General features: G+C 37.9%; 1 long non-coding RNA gene across 5 annotated transcripts in view; it reads right to left on the reverse strand.

Annotated features, from left to right (window-relative positions):
- LOC308639604 overlaps positions 1 to 6,396 on the reverse strand; it is a 44,679-nt gene extending 38,283 nt beyond the window's left edge. For all 5 annotated transcript variants that reach the window (XR_014020082.1, XR_014020083.1, XR_014020084.1 and 2 more), the window contains exons 1-2: positions 6,235 to 6,396; positions 1,503 to 1,571 (exon numbers count right to left, since the gene is read on the reverse strand). This is a non-coding gene — a long non-coding RNA (uncharacterized lncRNA). The remainder of the gene's footprint in view (positions 1 to 1,502; positions 1,572 to 6,234) is intronic.
- Positions 6,397 to 17,551: the final 11,155 nt, after the last annotated feature.

Below are 17,551 nucleotides of genomic sequence, written 5' to 3' on the forward strand. Positions count from 1 at the left end.
TCCCCTTACCTTAGGGGTGAACATATACAGTTAATTTAAAGGTGTTTAAAGAACCAGCTATAGCAGTTAGGTAATTTGGATTGGAAACAAACTCATCTGAACTTCAGTTCTAGAGTTATTTTGACACACATGGCTCCAAATTCTCCTTAGCCTGTCTATTCCCAGGAACCCTGGGAGTTTTTCCCTTGCAAAATGGCTATGAGAGAAATCAAGAACTCATTAGGAGGAGGAGGAGGTGACAGCAGTAGAAATATGAATGTTAATGCAAAAATATTAAAGCATTGTTGGGCTGGGGTTGTGGCTAAGTGGTAGAGCACTTGCCTAGCATGTGTGAAACACTGGGTTTGATCCTCAGCACCACATAAAATAAAAAACAAAATAAAGGTATTGTGTCCATCTACAACTAAAAAAATAAAAATTAAAAATTAAAGCATTGCTACCTAGGAATCATCTAGGACATCAAGCTAAAGAGCCCAACCTCACATAGGTTTAACTTCTCACATTTCACCGAAAATTATACTCTCTCAGTAGAATGAATTGGACATAACTTTTCTATGTTCATATATGAATACATGACTAGTAAAACTCCATATGTACAACCCCAAGAATAGGAAGTTATACTTCAAGTGTATATGTCAAAATACATTCTACTGTCATGTATAACTAAAAAGAATAAAAAATTTTAAAAAACACACAAAAAAAAAGAGAATTGTACTCTCTGGAGGACAATGTGCAGATTAGATATGAGGACTAATGTGGAGGGGAGAAATCAGTGAAATAACAAAAAGGATAAGGTTTGGCAATCATGAATGAATTTGATAATTTTTAAGTTTGGTTGCTTTTTGTGTGTGTTTGTGTCCGGCTGACTCCCTCAGGATGTACGTACAGCAGATAAGATATTTCTGAAACATTCAGAGCACTGGCCAGCCCAGCTACTTGCTGGCCCTCTGCAAAGACTCTGAATAGAACTAGGCCGGTTTGTTTAGACTTTTTCTGTTGTTATTTTATGTGTGCCTGGTTGTTTGGTTTGAGGTTGTTTTATAACTGGTCTGGGGAGAGATCTGGGATGCAACACTGACTAGAGTCTAGAATGAATAGTAAAACTTCTGAAAGTGTGTCCTGGTCATTTTCAGACTCCTGGGAGGATTTGGAGGGCATGTGTAACTGTGAACTGTACCCCTCCAGGAGACTGTTTAGGGTCAACCTTTAAAATAAAGCTTCAAATTAAGCTCCAGCACAACAGGATTTCTGGTTCTGAGCTCTAGATTAAACAAAATAATTATTTCTTCAGAGGAGGGAGAGATTTTATTGAGGGTTAGAAAAAAACTACCTACCATACCTTCTCAATTCTGACTCATTATACTAATTTTTCCTCTGACAATTAGATCATAACAGCATTTTTTAACTTCAACATAATTTATTACCAGAAATTAGGAACAACCCATATTTTGTTGTTGTTGACACAAGTAGAGGTGTGAATTCCACTATAAATAACTACTTACCTTAATATAACTCAGCAAAGAATTTTCTTAGTGTTTTTTTAATTTTCATGGTACAAAGCACTATGACACCTAAAATTGAAGAAAAACAGTTTTGTTTGGTTAATCTTTGCTTCACCATTCAAAATATACAAATGAACAACCAAAACAAACCCATTCTATTAAAGACAAACATAAGACCTAAAATGTAAAACTTGTAGACAAACTAAGACAGGAGAAAAACTACATGACATTGATATGGGCAATGATTATTTGGATTTGATCTCAAAAGTTCAGGCAACAAAAACAAAAATAGACAAACAGGGGGGGCTGGGGTTGTGGCTCAGCAGTAGAGCGCTCACCTCTCATATGTGAGACCTGGGTTTGATCCTCAGCACCACATAAAAATAAATAAATAAATAAAGATATTGTGTCCATGTAAAACTAAAAATTTTTTTTTAAAAAAATAGACAAATGGGGGCTGGAGTTATGGCTTAGAGGTAGAGAGCTCACCTGGCATGTGTGAAGCACTGAGTTTGATCCTCAACACCACAAAAAAATAAAATAAAAATAAAGAGATTGTGTCCACCTATAACTAAAAAATAAATATTAAAACAAATAAGACAAATGGCCAGGTAACTAAGGACACTGAAATAGGAGGATTCTCCAAGTTCAAGGCCAGCTCTAAGCAACTTAGGGAGACCCTGTCTCAAACACAGAAGGGGTGTAGTGGCCCACACCTGCAATCCCAGCAAAGCCAGCCTCAGCAACTTAGTAAGACCCTGAGCAACTTAGGAAGACTCTGTCTCAAAAAGTGAAAAAAAAAAATGCCTGGGTGCCTCAGTCTGGCTGGGCACAATTCAGGAGCCACTTGTCAAAAGAAACTAACTTTATTTTTAGAACTACAAACACCAAACAAAACAGCTCCTCAGGAAAAAACCCTCAGATCCCAACTGCCACCACTGGCTTCCACAAGCCTCTCACCCACACAAGCCTCACCACCTCCCACAATCCTCCTGCTCTTGAGGCGGATTGGATGGGTTGCATGGGCGGAGCCAAAGAAGTCCCCCAATGAGCAGCTCCGTGGAGGAGCCAATCAGCTAGATGTTGCTGGGGCCGCTGTGAGCCAATCATCAGCTGGCAGCTGGAAGTTTGCTGGGGCCCCTTTGGCTGTGGCTCTCAACAGCTGGGGATGTGGCTCAGTGGTTGAGTGCCCACCCCTGGGTTCAACCCTCAGTAAGGGAGGGGATGGAGGGAAGGGGGGTATGAAGGGGGGGCAGAGGGGGAGGGGGACAGAGGGAGGGGGGATGGGGACAAAACACCTACCTGCCATTCAAATTCACTATCTGACCAGTCCCAGTATCTGCAATACCAAAAATAAATAGATAGATAGATAGATAGATAGATAGATAGATAGATAGATAGATAGAAAGAACAGACTGGGAATGCAGCTCAGTGGTAAAGTGTCCCTGGGTTAATCCCCAGTACCAAAAAAAAAAAAATAGACAAATGGGATTATATCAAACTAAAATACTTCTGCACATCAAAGAAAACATTCAACAGTAAAGAAACAACCTACAGGGGATGAGACTGTAGCTCAATGGCAGAGCACTTGTCTAGCACATGTGAGGTACTGGGTTCAATTCTTTGAACCACATAAAAATAAAACAAATAAAATGGAGGCATTTTGTCCATCTATAACTACAAAAAATTTTAAACAACCTACAGCGTGGGAGGAAATATATATCTGTAAGCCATACATCTGATAAGGGGTTAATATCCAAAATATATAAGAAACTCAACTCAATAAGAAGAAAATAACACAACTTAAAAATGAGCAAAGAGACAGGCACAGTGGTATATGCCTGTAATTCCAGCAACTCTGGAGACTGAGGCAGGAGGATCGTGAGTTCAAAGCCAGCCTCAGCAAAAGTGAGGCACTAAGCGACTCAGTTAGACCCTGTCTCTAAAATACAAAATAGGGCTGGGGATATGGCTAAGTGGTCGAGTGCCCCTAAGTTCAATACCTGGTACCAAATAAACAAAGAACTTGAATAATATTCCTTGAAAGGAAGACTTACAAACGGCCAACAAACATATGAAAAAATTCTCAACACCACTAATCACTAAAAAATGCAATAAAGCCCCAATAATATATCACCTCATACCTGTTGAAATAGCTATCATAAAAAAGATGAGGGTGGGGCTGGGGTTGTGCCTCAGTGGTAGAGCGCTTGCCTAGCACATGTGAAACACTAGGTTTGATTCTCAGCACTGCATATAAATAAATAAAATAAAGGTCCATTGACAACTATTTTTTTTAAAGGATGAGGGGCTGGAGATGTAGCTCAGTGTTAGATTACTTGCCTAGCAAGCACAGGGTCCTGGGTTTGATTCCCCAGCAAGTGTAGAGAAAAGAAGACTCATATACATTGTTGGTGGAAATGTAAATTAGTAAGGCATTATGGAAAATTGTATAGCAGTTCCTCAAAAACTTAGAATTACCAGCAATCCCACTTTGGGGTATATATGCAAAGGATTTGAATCAATATGTTGAAGAGAGACCTGCATTCTCAAATTAATTACAGCGTTATTCACAATAGCTAAGTTATGGAATCAACAAAATTGTCCATTAAAGGGTGAATGGTAAAAGAAAATGTGATATATATTAACAGAATACTCTTCAACCTTAAAAAAGAAGAAAAGTCTATCATTTGTAATAGCATGGACAAACCTGGATAAAGTGAAATAAGCCAAGCACAAAATGACAAATACTGCATATTCTCATATATGTGTGGAATTTAAAACAATTACACTCATAGTAGAGAGTATAGTGGTGGATATCAGAGGCTGGAGGCTGAAGAGAATGGGGAGATGTTGATCAAGGTGTATAAAAATTTACGTAGATAGGAGGAATGTTTTTTGAGATCTACTATATAGCACGATGACTATAATTAATAATAGAAATAGAAAATTAAGTTCTCTTGCTGGGTGTAGTGGTGCATGCCTGTATCCCCAGGAACTCAGGAGGCTGAGGCAGGAGGATTTCAAGTTGGAGGCCAACCTCAGAACTTAGTGAGACCCTGTCTGGGGCTGATAGTGGTAAAGCTCAGTGGTAAAGTGTCCCTGGTTTCAATTCCCAGTAACCCCCCCCAAAAAAAAGGTATGTAGTGCATTTCAAAATTGCTAAGTTTCAAATATTTACACCACAAAAAATTAAGTATTTCAGGTGATGGGTATGTTTCTTAGCTTAATTTAATCATTCCACATTGTGTGTGTGTGTGTGTGTGTGTGTGTGTGTGTGAGAGAGAGAGAGAGAGAGAGAGAGAGACTGACTTTGTATCCCATATATATGATGTTTTGTCAACATACACTAAAATACAAATGTAAATAAATTAAACATTTTCTGTGCCGTGTCTAAACAAAATCTATTTTCATATCCATTATGATTTAGTTGAGATCTGTAACTGGGGGTGTGCCTAGCCTTCTCTACATAAAATGCCCTTTCAGATTTACTTAGATCTGCTGTGTTTAGACCAGCAGTGGCCCCAAGGCCAATAGTATTAGCTTCTCCAGGGACTTGCTAGAAATGTTAATTTGGGGGCCCACCCCAGACCAACTGAAAAAGCAACTCTGCATGAAACCCAGCAATTCTGTTTTAATAAGCCCTCCAACTGATTCTGATGCACAGGAACATTTGAGAACCTACTGACCTGGACTGTCTGCTATACAGCTGTTTCTCTGGTTAACAAAGCAGTAGGTTTGATGGTTCAGAAGCAGTAAAAGATTGCTTAGGATTTCTAGTGGGTGCACAATTCTCTGCTATGAATTGAGTTTGCTAGAAAACAAAGAACTGGCACAAAAGTGTTTTAAAGCCAGGAAGCCTGTAAATCCTTTACTGCAGTCCTACATAGAGCTAGTAGGCTCCACATGCAAAGAGAGATCCTGTTTTCAAGTAGTATCGATTTCCCAGGAAGGTTCTGGGATTGTGATGTGCAAGTGCTCTCGGGAGGAATAAACTTTTTGAGCTGAGGTACTTCTTAGCTCTCCAAGTGGCTGCATCTGTGCTTAAAAGGGAGGAAATGTACCTGGAAGAAAACTGCACACAGTTTTGCCCTTATTTTATCTTAAAATATGTATATTAAGGGCTGGAGTGGTAGAGCAATTGCCTAGCACATGTAAGGCAGAAGCCATGCCCAAGGGCTCCGCAGGTAAAACCTGTCCCCTTGTATTTTAATTTCCTATGTTCAAATGCAATTAGCAACTGCTTAGATGTAAAAATGGAGAACAAAGCCTAATTCCTTCTCTAGACCCTCTAGTGCAGTACTCAGAACAGAACAGATACTGTACTCAGTAATTTGGAAAAGAAAGCTATCATTCCACTAGTAACCATCTGAAACTACAGGCTTAGATCACTCCAATAAAATCATCTTTTAGAAGTTCGACTCAGGCGTGTTGGTGCCAAGCCAACAATACATTTTCGCCCAGATTTATCACTTTCAACAGTTTGCCACCTCCCCCAAGGATACCGCCAGTCCCCAACTGAAAATAACCAGAGCATTTACACATCCCAAGGTCAACACACATAGTTACACGTCCCCTTAGCCCTACAACTATGCCATCAATTCTCGCGGCAGAGTCCGTCTGTGGGTTAGTTCCCCCCACTCCTCACGTCCTTTCACTTCCGTTCCCCTCTGTCTGCGTAGCTGGTAAGCAGGACATGCCCAGACCTCAGACTGTAAGAAATACTACAAACCTCTGCCTTACCTGCTCTCCGTGGCTGACGACCCCTGAACTTCGGCTGGCTTCAGAGAGCTATGGCAGTGGCAGTTCGGCCGCTCAACCACTCATTTAGGGTCGGCCATGATAAAGAAGCGCACGCGCACCGTATAGTTCAAGCGCCCGCAGGTGACACACAACAGAGTCCCCACAATCCTCTTCGCCTCCGCCCTCCCCACGCCCAGCCGTGGTATTAACCCTTTCGCGCTCTCGTTTGTTGGTCGTCGGACTCCTCCTTGCACACCGACTGCTTGGTTGGGAGATCCAGGTGACTTAACTGGTAAAAGACCAGGCCTGTCCTCTTATTCATCTATTGAACATTGTCCTATTTTGCTTATAGGTGGACTTACAAGCTTATCAGTCATTCTAAAATACGAGTTAATTTATTTGTTAAGTGAACAGTTTGTGATAATACCTTTAAACTGCTGGACCAAGCCAAACTCTCAATTTGTAGTTTCTGACCTATTCACCTTGAGCCTGTAACACTTTCTACACTTGTTCCCCATCTCCTTTAGGTTAATTCCTGACTCTGCATAGATAAAAAGCACAGACTTTGTAACCATGGGATCTACGGCAGATAACTCAAGCATGCTATTCCTTGGCTTCCTTATCTGTAAGATTAGTATAACAGTATCTATCCTTAGGGTGGTAATAAGAATATGAAAAGTTCACATGTGAGAAGCACCTAGAACATTGCCTGGCACAGAGTTAAGCAGTATATTGAAATAGAAATCATAATTATTGAGTTTGATGGAAATATTTTTTCACCTATGACCTTCTGACTAATAAATAAGAAATGATAACAATAGCTAGTTAGAGGACCTATTGGATCAGGAACTTTAAGTGCCACCCCATTTTGTTGTTGTTTAACCCTCATAAACCCTTTGGTGGTAGTTAAATTATTATCTTTTCCTCTCCTCTTGCTTTTTTTTTTTTTAAGCCCATAAGAAAACTCAATAAAGTGCTAGCAGATAATAACTTGCCTGTGGTCACAGAGCTAGTAACATACAAAACCAAGACAAATATCACTGAGAAAAAGGATAGAAATACTTTTCAAGTGATTTTTTTTCTCCTGCAAGTTGCTTCAAAATCTTTTCAGGTCAGGAAGACTGTGTTCTTTTCGGAACTATCTCTTCCTTGATGGCTGGCAGCAAAGGAGATGACTCAAATCACAGTGGTCATGACCAGCTCACTTACTGCTTTCATTGTGCCACACAGGCCCCAATATTGCCTATTCTAACTGAGGCCGCTGGGGATGAAAGTATAAGATCCTCACTTCACCCCACCATTCTGTAAAGGTTGGATATTGTAAAAGATTTTGGTTATTTGAGGAGAGTACCAAGAGATTCTTTAATATACTCTTTGGACTCCAGCCAAATAGTAGTAATTTCCATATTAGTCTCTAGAGTCAGATATTACTGCCTGAGCCATGAGAGAACAGGAAAATCCCCTCTTTCTCAGATCAAAACAAAACAGGAATTCCCTCATTCTCCCAGAGTCTGTAGTACCCAGGACCTTGTTATTCTTGCTTTATACCCACCCACTCTCACTTCCAATTTATCCTAAGGCAGTCCATGGTGGTTGTTATACTTTTTCAGGGAAGGACTGGTGATGGTCATGGAACTGGGGAGGAAAAACATAAATTTCCAAGTTGGCTGAGATAAATGAGCACACTGCCTCATTCGCATATTTGTACTATTTTCTAGCTTGCTGATCTTCTTCACTGCCTCTAGGCATTTCAGAGCCTATTGTCTGCACCTCATGAAAGCCTCTGGTTTTAAATTGCAGGTGAATAATCTTGTCTTTCTTTCCCCAGCATCCAACAATAGCTCACATGTCTGAGCTTGCCTTCTACTTAAAAGTGGCTAAGTTTAGAAAGGAAAAGGACAGAGATAGCATGGGAAGACTTTTTGCTTAATTTTCTCCATTATTTCCAACTGTCCGACTATTGAAAAATGTCAGCTTGGGGAGAAATCTAGTTCCAGAAGCCAAGAAAATAAAAATCCTAGTGCAAAAGAAAAATGTTAGCAGAGAAATGACAAGCAGACAAGGAGGTCTCTGGGCCAGTAGTGAGATCTGTGAGTGGGTCTTGGACACAAACAAGAAATTGCCCTTACAGCTTCTTTTACCCTAACCAACCCAATTATTTCACCACTGCACATTTTGCCTCATCACAGAATCCATCACCAGCTTAGCATAAGGGATAGGTGAGGAGACAGGATGTTGATAAACCCAATGTTACAAAAGATGTGTCCTTAGCATCTCTATTTGTACTCATAACATCTCTTTAGAATCATTGTCATATGTGGTTTAAGTCTCAGGGTCTGCAGTGATTTCTACAATATGTTTCAATTATTTATTTCTTACAGGCTGCTCTAGAGTCCTAATATCTATGACAGAATTTTTATAGTGTACATACACTGCTCTGCTGGTGACCAGTTCAAGCTCCTTTTCCAAGACAAATAGGCCCATTCTCCAGAAGCTACAGGTGTTAACTGTGCATTTCAGCTGGTTCCTTCTGAGGAAAATGGCACTCCATAAAACAGCTTTCATGCCTGCAAGATTGCAACATAATCCCCTACTCCATGTACAATTCTGCAACCTGCTATCAATAATTGACTGTTGATTGGGGTACAAGTGCACCATGCCTCAAGATTCATAAATTTTATGGTGCAAATCCTATTCCAGAGCACCCCTTGGGATCATGCTAAAGCTGATTTCCAACTGGCTTAGTTTTTCTCCCCTTCTCTATCCTGCTTTTCTCACTCCCCTACACCTGGGAACACTCCCTCAATAAGTCACTTGCCTAAGAACATGCTCCCTTCAGACTCTGCTTCTAGGGAACCCTGTCTAAGACTCACACTTATCTCATGTTTGTTAGAGGACTATGTAAAGAAGATCCTTTGTGGGCCCCCCTTGTGTAACTGCAGCAGGCTGTACCCATCTCTGGGGAAGTCAGGAGTGAGTTAAAGTACAACTGGACAGGGCTTCTCAAATCAAAGTTGAACATAATGTTACCAAAAGCTCTGTCCTTGTCCCCAATGCCAATTTAATAAGGAGGACACAGTTTTGAGGAAAAGGAAAAAGAATATTTATTGCTTTGCTAGGAAAGCAGAAGCACAGGGGACTCTTGTATAGAAACCGTGATTCTGTCCATCCTGGGGAACGGGGGCTTTTAAAGAAGCTATTCAAAGACTCCCTAACAGGTGTTCCTGTCAGAGGGATTATGAATCGCTTGTTAATTTTGGAGATAGCCATTCCTTAGATTCTCTGCCAGCACCCCCCACCAGTCTGAATTACTTAGTTCCTATGGTGGGTATGTGCTCAAATACAGATAACTAGGCCTAGAATGGGATATAAAGGTAATTCTGTTCCCTGCCCCTACGTTAGGAAGGGAGAGAAAGAGAAGAGGAAAAGAAAAAACATGTCAATTTTAAAATAAGCCATTGTGCAGTGAGGGCTGTATTCCAAAGGTGAAGTGGACCACTGTTACAATAAGTACTAACTCAAATTAAGATGAGGTTCGGTTCTGTTGGGCACAGTGGCACATACCTGTAATCTGAGTGGCTGGGGAGGCTGAGGCAGAAATATTGCAAGTTCAAAGTCAGCCTTAGCAATTTAGTGAGACCCTAAGAAACTTAATGAGACCCTGTCTCAAAATAAAAAATAAATAAATAAAAAGAGCTGGGGATGTGGCTCAGTTGTTAACCACCACTGGGTCCAATACCTGGTACAAATTTTTTTTTAAATACATAAAAATAAAATGAGTCTCAGTCTATTCCTAACATCTCCTGTCTTGCTGATACCAACATACCACATTCTATCAAATGAGAAATGAAGTTATATGTATTCATGATTCTTTGTAGCAATTCTTACAATTAATACAAAGAGCTATGTAGCATTTGTTAAAAATTTAGTTAGATTAAGATTATTTGTGATACATATTCTAGCTGTAATAATATGAACCTCAAAATTTTTTATCAACTGTTGGATGTTTTATTTTTATTAACTGTAAACTCTATTATTGAAGATAGTCAAAGAATGTGCCTAAGGTGGGTTACTTGATAAGAATGCTCGTTATTCTAGAAGTGTTTAAAAAACAGACCATATTATCAGCTTTTAAATAATAAAAATGTAATGTAAAGATTTTGCTATAATACAGGGACTATAGCAGATCATCATTATAAACATCAGCCCAAATATTGTAGAAGTGTACAGATAGTGGTTAAGAGCAATGTTCAGATTGAAAAAAGTGCAGGTTGAAAACAGCCAGATTTTTAAAATATACATTTGCAAGGATAAAAATTTCATAATATATGTCATTTTATTCAATTTATTCACCCAGCATATATATCCTATCACATAGGCCCTTGTATAGCCACCCACATTAATTTCAGTTAATTAAATATATTTTTCTGGCTTACAATAAAAAAGCCAAGACAATAATTTTCTTTTTTATTGATTTTTTTAAAGACACGACAGCAGAATGTATTATAATTCTTATTACACATACAGAGCACAGTTTTTCATATGTTTGTATAAAGTATGTTCACTCCGATTCATGTCTTCCAAAACGATAATTTTCATTGTGAGTATCCTATCAAATAAATTTCACCTAAATAAGGATCCTGCCATATCTGAAAACACCTGTAATCCCAGGGGCTTGGGAGGCTGAGGCAGGAGGATTGCAAGTTCAAAGCCAGCCTCAGTAAAAGTGAGGTGCTAAGTGACTCAGTGAGACTCTGTCTCTAAACAATATACAAAATAGGGCTGGGGATGTGGCTCAGTGGTCGAGTGTAAAACCTATTTCTAGGTATATTTGGAAACATTCCTTTTGGTATGATCTCTTATAATTAGTTCCTTCTTATTAGTTTTACTTATGTATATTTATTTATATATTATACTTTAATTCCTTTTAACTTGTTATTAGCAAAATGTATTGATCAAAAATCAGATTATGGAGAATCTTTGTATTGATTATTTTTGATTTGGGTAACTGAAATAAACATTTTCATAAGAATAAAATATCGGGGCTGGGGATGTGGCTCAAGCAGTAGCGTGCTTGCCTGGCTTGCATGCGGCCCAGGTTCGATCCTCAGCACCACATATAAACAAAGATGAGAACTGAAAAATAAATGTTTTTAAAAAAACTCTCTCTCTCTCTCTCTCTCTCTCTCTCTCTCTCTCTCTGTCTCTCTCTCTCTCTCTTTAAAAAAAAGAATAAAATATCATTAAAAATCCCTACCAATTAATTAATGTTTTATTTAGCCCTTTCTAAATAAAATAAATATCATGTGTATAAGTATTGTGCAGTGTTTCCATTTCATACAAGATTTTCATTATGGCATAAGAAAAAAAATGCTGTACTTAATTGCTTAACACGTGTACTGAAGAGGAGATATGACTTTCCAATTTTTTTTGTTTTGTTTTGTTTTTGGTACTAGGGATTGAACCCAAGGTTACTCTATCATTGAACTACATCCCCAGTCCCCTTTTTTAAATTAAAATTTATTATGTTTGTTATTGATAGAACTTTGTTTTTATTTTTTTTTTTTATGTGTGGGGCTGAGAATTGAACCCATTGCCTCACACATGTTAGACAAGTGCTCTATCACTGAGCCACCACCCCAGCCTCCAGCCTCAGCCCTTTTTATTTTTTATTTTGAGATAGTGTCTCACCAAGTTGCTGAGGTTTTTTGCTAAGTTGCTGAGGTTGGCATTTAACTTGTGATCCTTCTGCCTCGGTCCCCAGAGTCACTGGGATTATAGGTTTGTGCTACCATGCCTGGCCTTTCCTAACTTATTTGTAACAAAGAAGGTTTGGTAAGAGCAATTAAAGAGTGATGAATTAATCAATTCATTGAAATTTTTAATGTACTTAAGCACTAGAATGGATAGAATTATAGAGGGCAATAATATATCTTATTTCCTTTTCAAAAATAAGACGAAAATTATATGAGGACAAATATATAAATATTATTATAACAGTCTTATTGGTTGGTATTTCTCAAAATTCTGTTTGCCATCAACCCTTAAGGGTTTCCGTGATTGTGTATGATTAATATCACATTGCCCATTTCCTGTCAAAGACATTTTCTAAGTTCATAATCTCTCAGAGTCCACCAGTTTCATCACAGAAATGATATAGAATTTCAATGTGACATTGTTTCATCTAAAATGCCCATCTTTCCTGGCCTACTTAACAGCTAGTATTCTAAAAGCCCAGACCAAATGTCTTTCCCCATAAAACCCTCACTAATATCCTTTCTCCCAAACTGAACTAATTTTTTCTTTAAAGGTGCACTATGTCTTTATACATCTTTTTTTGGACCTTATATCTCACTGCATTGTAATTATATTTTGTATCAGCAACTATTTGACTGTCGTGACAAAACCCATGTGTTTCTAGCACATAAAAGAAATCCAAAGGAAGGTAGTTTAATATTGTTGTGGCTGTGCCTTTCATTTTTCTGTTATGTTTTCCAAGTTCAAACTCTGCTTTCTCATTTCAAGTTTTCCTCAATGTAACAATGTGGTTCCTGTAGATCTAGCCCTAGGCAAGAATGGATAAGAAGGAATGTGAAATGTCCTTTCAGCTAAACAGCCTCTTAAACACCACCACTCAAGCCTCCTTCAGCATGCATGCACAAGCACACACACATATCCACATACACATTTGATATGATACCTTCTAAGAAGCCTCACCTAACAAGTTCTACCCACATATCATTGGTCTATGTCTAGTCAAATGTGCACCTTATGTGAAAAGAAGCCTGAAAATTAAGGCTTATTTTTCATTCTAGGTACCTAGCCAATGCCACAAAATGAGAATTTTGTTATTTAGGACAGGGAGAAAAGGTATATAATAGATAATTCACACTCACTAACACATTTTCCCACCTTATTTCCCTAACTAGATTGTAACATCCTAGGAGGTTTAGCTTATGTCACATTTACTATATATCTCCAAAATTTAGCATAGTATTAGACACATAGTTGTTTATTTTTTATTTCCTTTACTTATATTGTGAGGGGCTATTCCATGTAATCTGGATAGAAATGAGACTGTGTTTTACACTATAATTTTCTGTAATGTATGTTGATTTTATTATGTTCTTGATTACTTAAGAAAACAGTTTTCTCACAAAAGAGCTATGGTTCTTGATAATAATGTGACCTGTATTTATTTTTAAATGTTTTATGTACTTTCAAATGAGTAGCCAACTATTGTTTCTCATCACCAACTATCCTCTTTTAATTGTTCAAATCTTCTCACAAGCTTTTTCTACCTAAAATTGAATCCTAAATGTAAAATGAAACAAAATAAATTTCAAGATAACTTTTGCAACTAAAACTATCTTGGAGATTTTCAGAGGCCCTTGGAAATCAAAGACTTATTATTTTTCTTTATCAAAAGAGAGGTGCTGGAAACAATTGTTTATTTGATGTTGCCATTGATGACTGCACGGGAAAAGTTGTTAAGTCAGAAGAGATGGTCAGCTCTGCCCAGGTCAAATTTGTATGGGCAAAATTCTATTAATATAAACATTTCAGAAATTGTATGATGTGTGGGAGGTAAATTGAGATTTCTCATTGTCCTTGTTCTCCATGATATTTCTATTTATCTGAGTCCTGGTGGTGCTTTGCCTGAGGATATTAGGAAAAGGCAGCAGAATGTTATCTGTCCTCATTTCCATTAGTGTTTACTTGGCCACAAACATCCTATTTATTTGAATCTAGCACCTTTTTTTTTCTTTTTGGTGCTGGGGATTGAACCCAGGGAAACTTTACCACTGGGCCAGGATCTCGCTAAATTGTTGAGGTTGGCCTCAAAGTTGCCATTCCCCTGCCTCAGCCTTCAGAGTCCCTGGGATTACAGGTGTGTACCCCCATGACAGGTGGAATCTAAGCATATTTTAGGACAGTAATCTTCAAGTTAAGAATGAACATCAGATTCACCTGCAAAGTTTCATTAAACTACAAACTTTTTAGAACTGCTCCAGATTTGCGAATTTCTTTTATTGGTATTTATGATATTCTTTCAATATATGTTTCCCCTGTATGTCTGGTAATTCATGGCATAATGTGTACATTGTGTCTCTGTTAATATGATATATCTTAAGTGTTTTCATTCACAAATTGTGTCCATTCATGTTTGTAAATGAAATGTAACATTTATTGTCTTCATTGGAAATGAGCTCAATTATTATCCTTACAGATATTTTGTCAAAGACATTTTGAATTGGCTTTATTATTGGAATTCTCTGACATTACATATTTTGGCCCATTGGCTTGTCCTCTTGGAAAATAATTGGTAGGTATTTTAACTCAAAACAGAAAAAAAAGAAGGATTTGAGAATTGAAATCCTAATTACTTTAGAAGAATTCTTGATTTATCTTTTCTTTCCTCAGTCCTCTTAATTCCATGCTTTACAAGGGGCCTAGAAAGTAAAACAAATCCTATGTTCTGTGGTTCAGAGACTAGCAAAAATTTTGATAATGTCTCTGTAGTGAGCTGAATGGTGGCTCTCTCAAATGATATTTCTACAGTCCAGTCCCTAGAATCTGCAAATATTATTGTAGATAGAAAAATATTAGATAAAGATTTTGGAAAAGAGGACTTTATCCTTAATTATTTGGCAGAGCCTTAAATCCAATGGCAAATGTCCTTATAGAAATGAGGCAGAAGGAGATTTGACAGGTACGAAAGGAAAAAGATGAAGGGATGATGAAGGCACAGAGTAAAATGATGAGGTCACAAGTTCAAGAATGCCAAGGCAGCCCTTAGAAGCTGAAAGAGATAAGGAATTATTTCTCCTCTAGAAAAACAGGCAACCTGGCCATATTTCAGACTTTCAGCCTCCAGAACTGTGCAAGAATAAATTTCAATTGTCTTAAATGACCAAGTTGTGGTAAGTATTTATTGTAACCTCAGAAAACTAATATAGCCACTAAGACCATAGAACCTTCTGCCCCAGAAGCTCATGAAATTGAACAGGGTGTGGTTCAGAATAGAGCTACTTGAGGAATAGGAGATTAGCTTCCTAAGGGAGAACGTGTGATGTTTTATAGAAGAATGTAGTACTTCCATTCCTGAAGACCTCACCTTACCTTGGGTGATTTGGAGAATGACCTCATAGCTGGTTCTATAGACCTGAGATTGGGGATGAGATCTATTCCCTTGGTTTAATAGGGGTAATTTTGGCTTATGGCTGAGAAATGGATTTCAAATTCTGACCATAGTGCGGTTTTTGTTTGTTTGTTTGTTTAGTTTCTGTCGGTTTTGCAATTCTAGATGTGTGTTCTCCCATTACAGCCATTAAACTGTCAAGTACCCAGCAAATGATCATACAGTAGAAAGAGAAGGAAAACCTGACAATAATAATTAGACTTAAACTAGTCTTAAATTATTTTAAACCTAGAAGTTGAAACAACTATAGATGGGAACTTGACATACCATTTTGACACCTCAAACAAGGATGATCACACCTTCATATAGTAATAGACTCTCCCTCACCTTAGGCTGAAGAATAACCACAGAAGGGACTAAAAACCAAACTGTGTAGCTTTACACTTAGCCTCTTATACAAATTTAATATCAAAGTAAATTTAAAAATTGTGTACACAACTTATTTAGAAAACATAATATTGTTTTTAAAATTTTTATTTATTTTTTACATGAGCTCTAATTATTATTATTATTGTTATTATTATTATTTGCATTACAATTCTTAACACACCTTTTTGTGATATAAGATATTTTATGAAACAAAACTGCCCTTAGAAATGTGAGCATGGTGGTGCATGCCTTAATCCTGGCTACTCAGGAGGCTGAAGCAGGAGCATCATAAGTTTGAGGCCAGCCTGAGCAACTTAGTGAGAACTTGTCCCAAAATAAAGAATAAAAGGGATTGGGGTTGTAGTTCAGTGGTAAAGCACCCCTGGGTTAATCCCCAGTATTACACACACACACACACACACACACACACACACACACTCACGAGGGGGGGGTCGTGTTAACATACTAGTGACTGGCCAGTGTTGATCTTGGGCTTCAGCATGCTTGTAAGGAGATTTTGTGAGGATTCCACTTTCCCTTTTCTTTTTTCACACTACTGCAAACATTCATTCATGTAGCAATCCATGAAGTATAAGGTTCGCTTCATTTATTTTCTTACTAGCTCATGGCAATTAAAGTAGTATTACCTTGTGTGAATTTGATTGTGAAAACAGACTCAAATACATCCTAATTATGTGGTAGCAATTATCATGTGCTCATCCAGATACTCCTGAATATGCTTAAAATTAAATGCAAAAGTAAAACATGCTTGTAGAAAATGTGCAGACTATCATTAGATTCCAGCCTGAAATACACCCACCTCTCAGAGTATGTATAAAAAATACACATAATTTGCTGGGCATGGTGGTGCACTCCCATAATCCCAGCGACTCAGGAGGCTGAGGCAGAAGGATTGCAAATTCCAGCCAGTCAGAGCAACTTGGCAAGACCTTGTCTCAAAAATTAAAAAATAAATAAATAAAAAAGTCTGGGGATGAAGCTTAGTAGTAGAGCCCCCAGGTTCAATCCCCAGTACAAACATCTTACCTGAGTACCTAATGTTATCATGAAGCACTTGACTCTTGTTCCATTTGGACAATCGAATATCTTTGTTTTTGGGGAATAAGCCATGACCCATTTGGCCTCACTAGCCCCAGACCCCTGGGGATTGGTACACTGGGAATCATAGGTTAAACCATCACCATCCTCACTTCCACAAGTTTTAAATCGGTTGGCATCCTGAGGTGTTAATGAATGATTGATTTTGAAATTCACATTCCCAATACAACATACCTGCAATCTAAATGAAAGAAAATGGTCATGCTCCACAGTTAGGTAACCAAATAACTGAAGCAAGACAGTATATCTGCTGGTTCTTCACCCTGGGATTCAACCACTGTGAGTAGAAGATATTTGAAAACAAAAATGTATCTGTACAAACATACACGGGTTTTTCTCATCATTATTCCCCAAACAATACAGTATAACAACTATGATAAGTAATCTGGAGATTGTTTAAAGTATATGGGATGATGTGCACAAATTATATGTAAATATTGTGCCATTTTATTTGATTTTATTTTTAGTCATTGATGGACCTTTATTTAATTTATTTATTTAGATGTGGTGCTGAGAATTGAATCCAGTGCCTCACACATTCCAGGAAAGTGCTCTACTACTGAACCACAACCCCAGCCCCTCTGCCATTTTATTTTATTTTTGGTAGTGGGAATTA

This window comes from Spermophilus citellus (assembly GCF_964194105.1).
Source record: "Spermophilus citellus genome assembly, chromosome: X".
NCBI classification, from domain to species: Eukaryota; Metazoa; Chordata; class Mammalia; order Rodentia; family Sciuridae; genus Spermophilus; species Spermophilus citellus.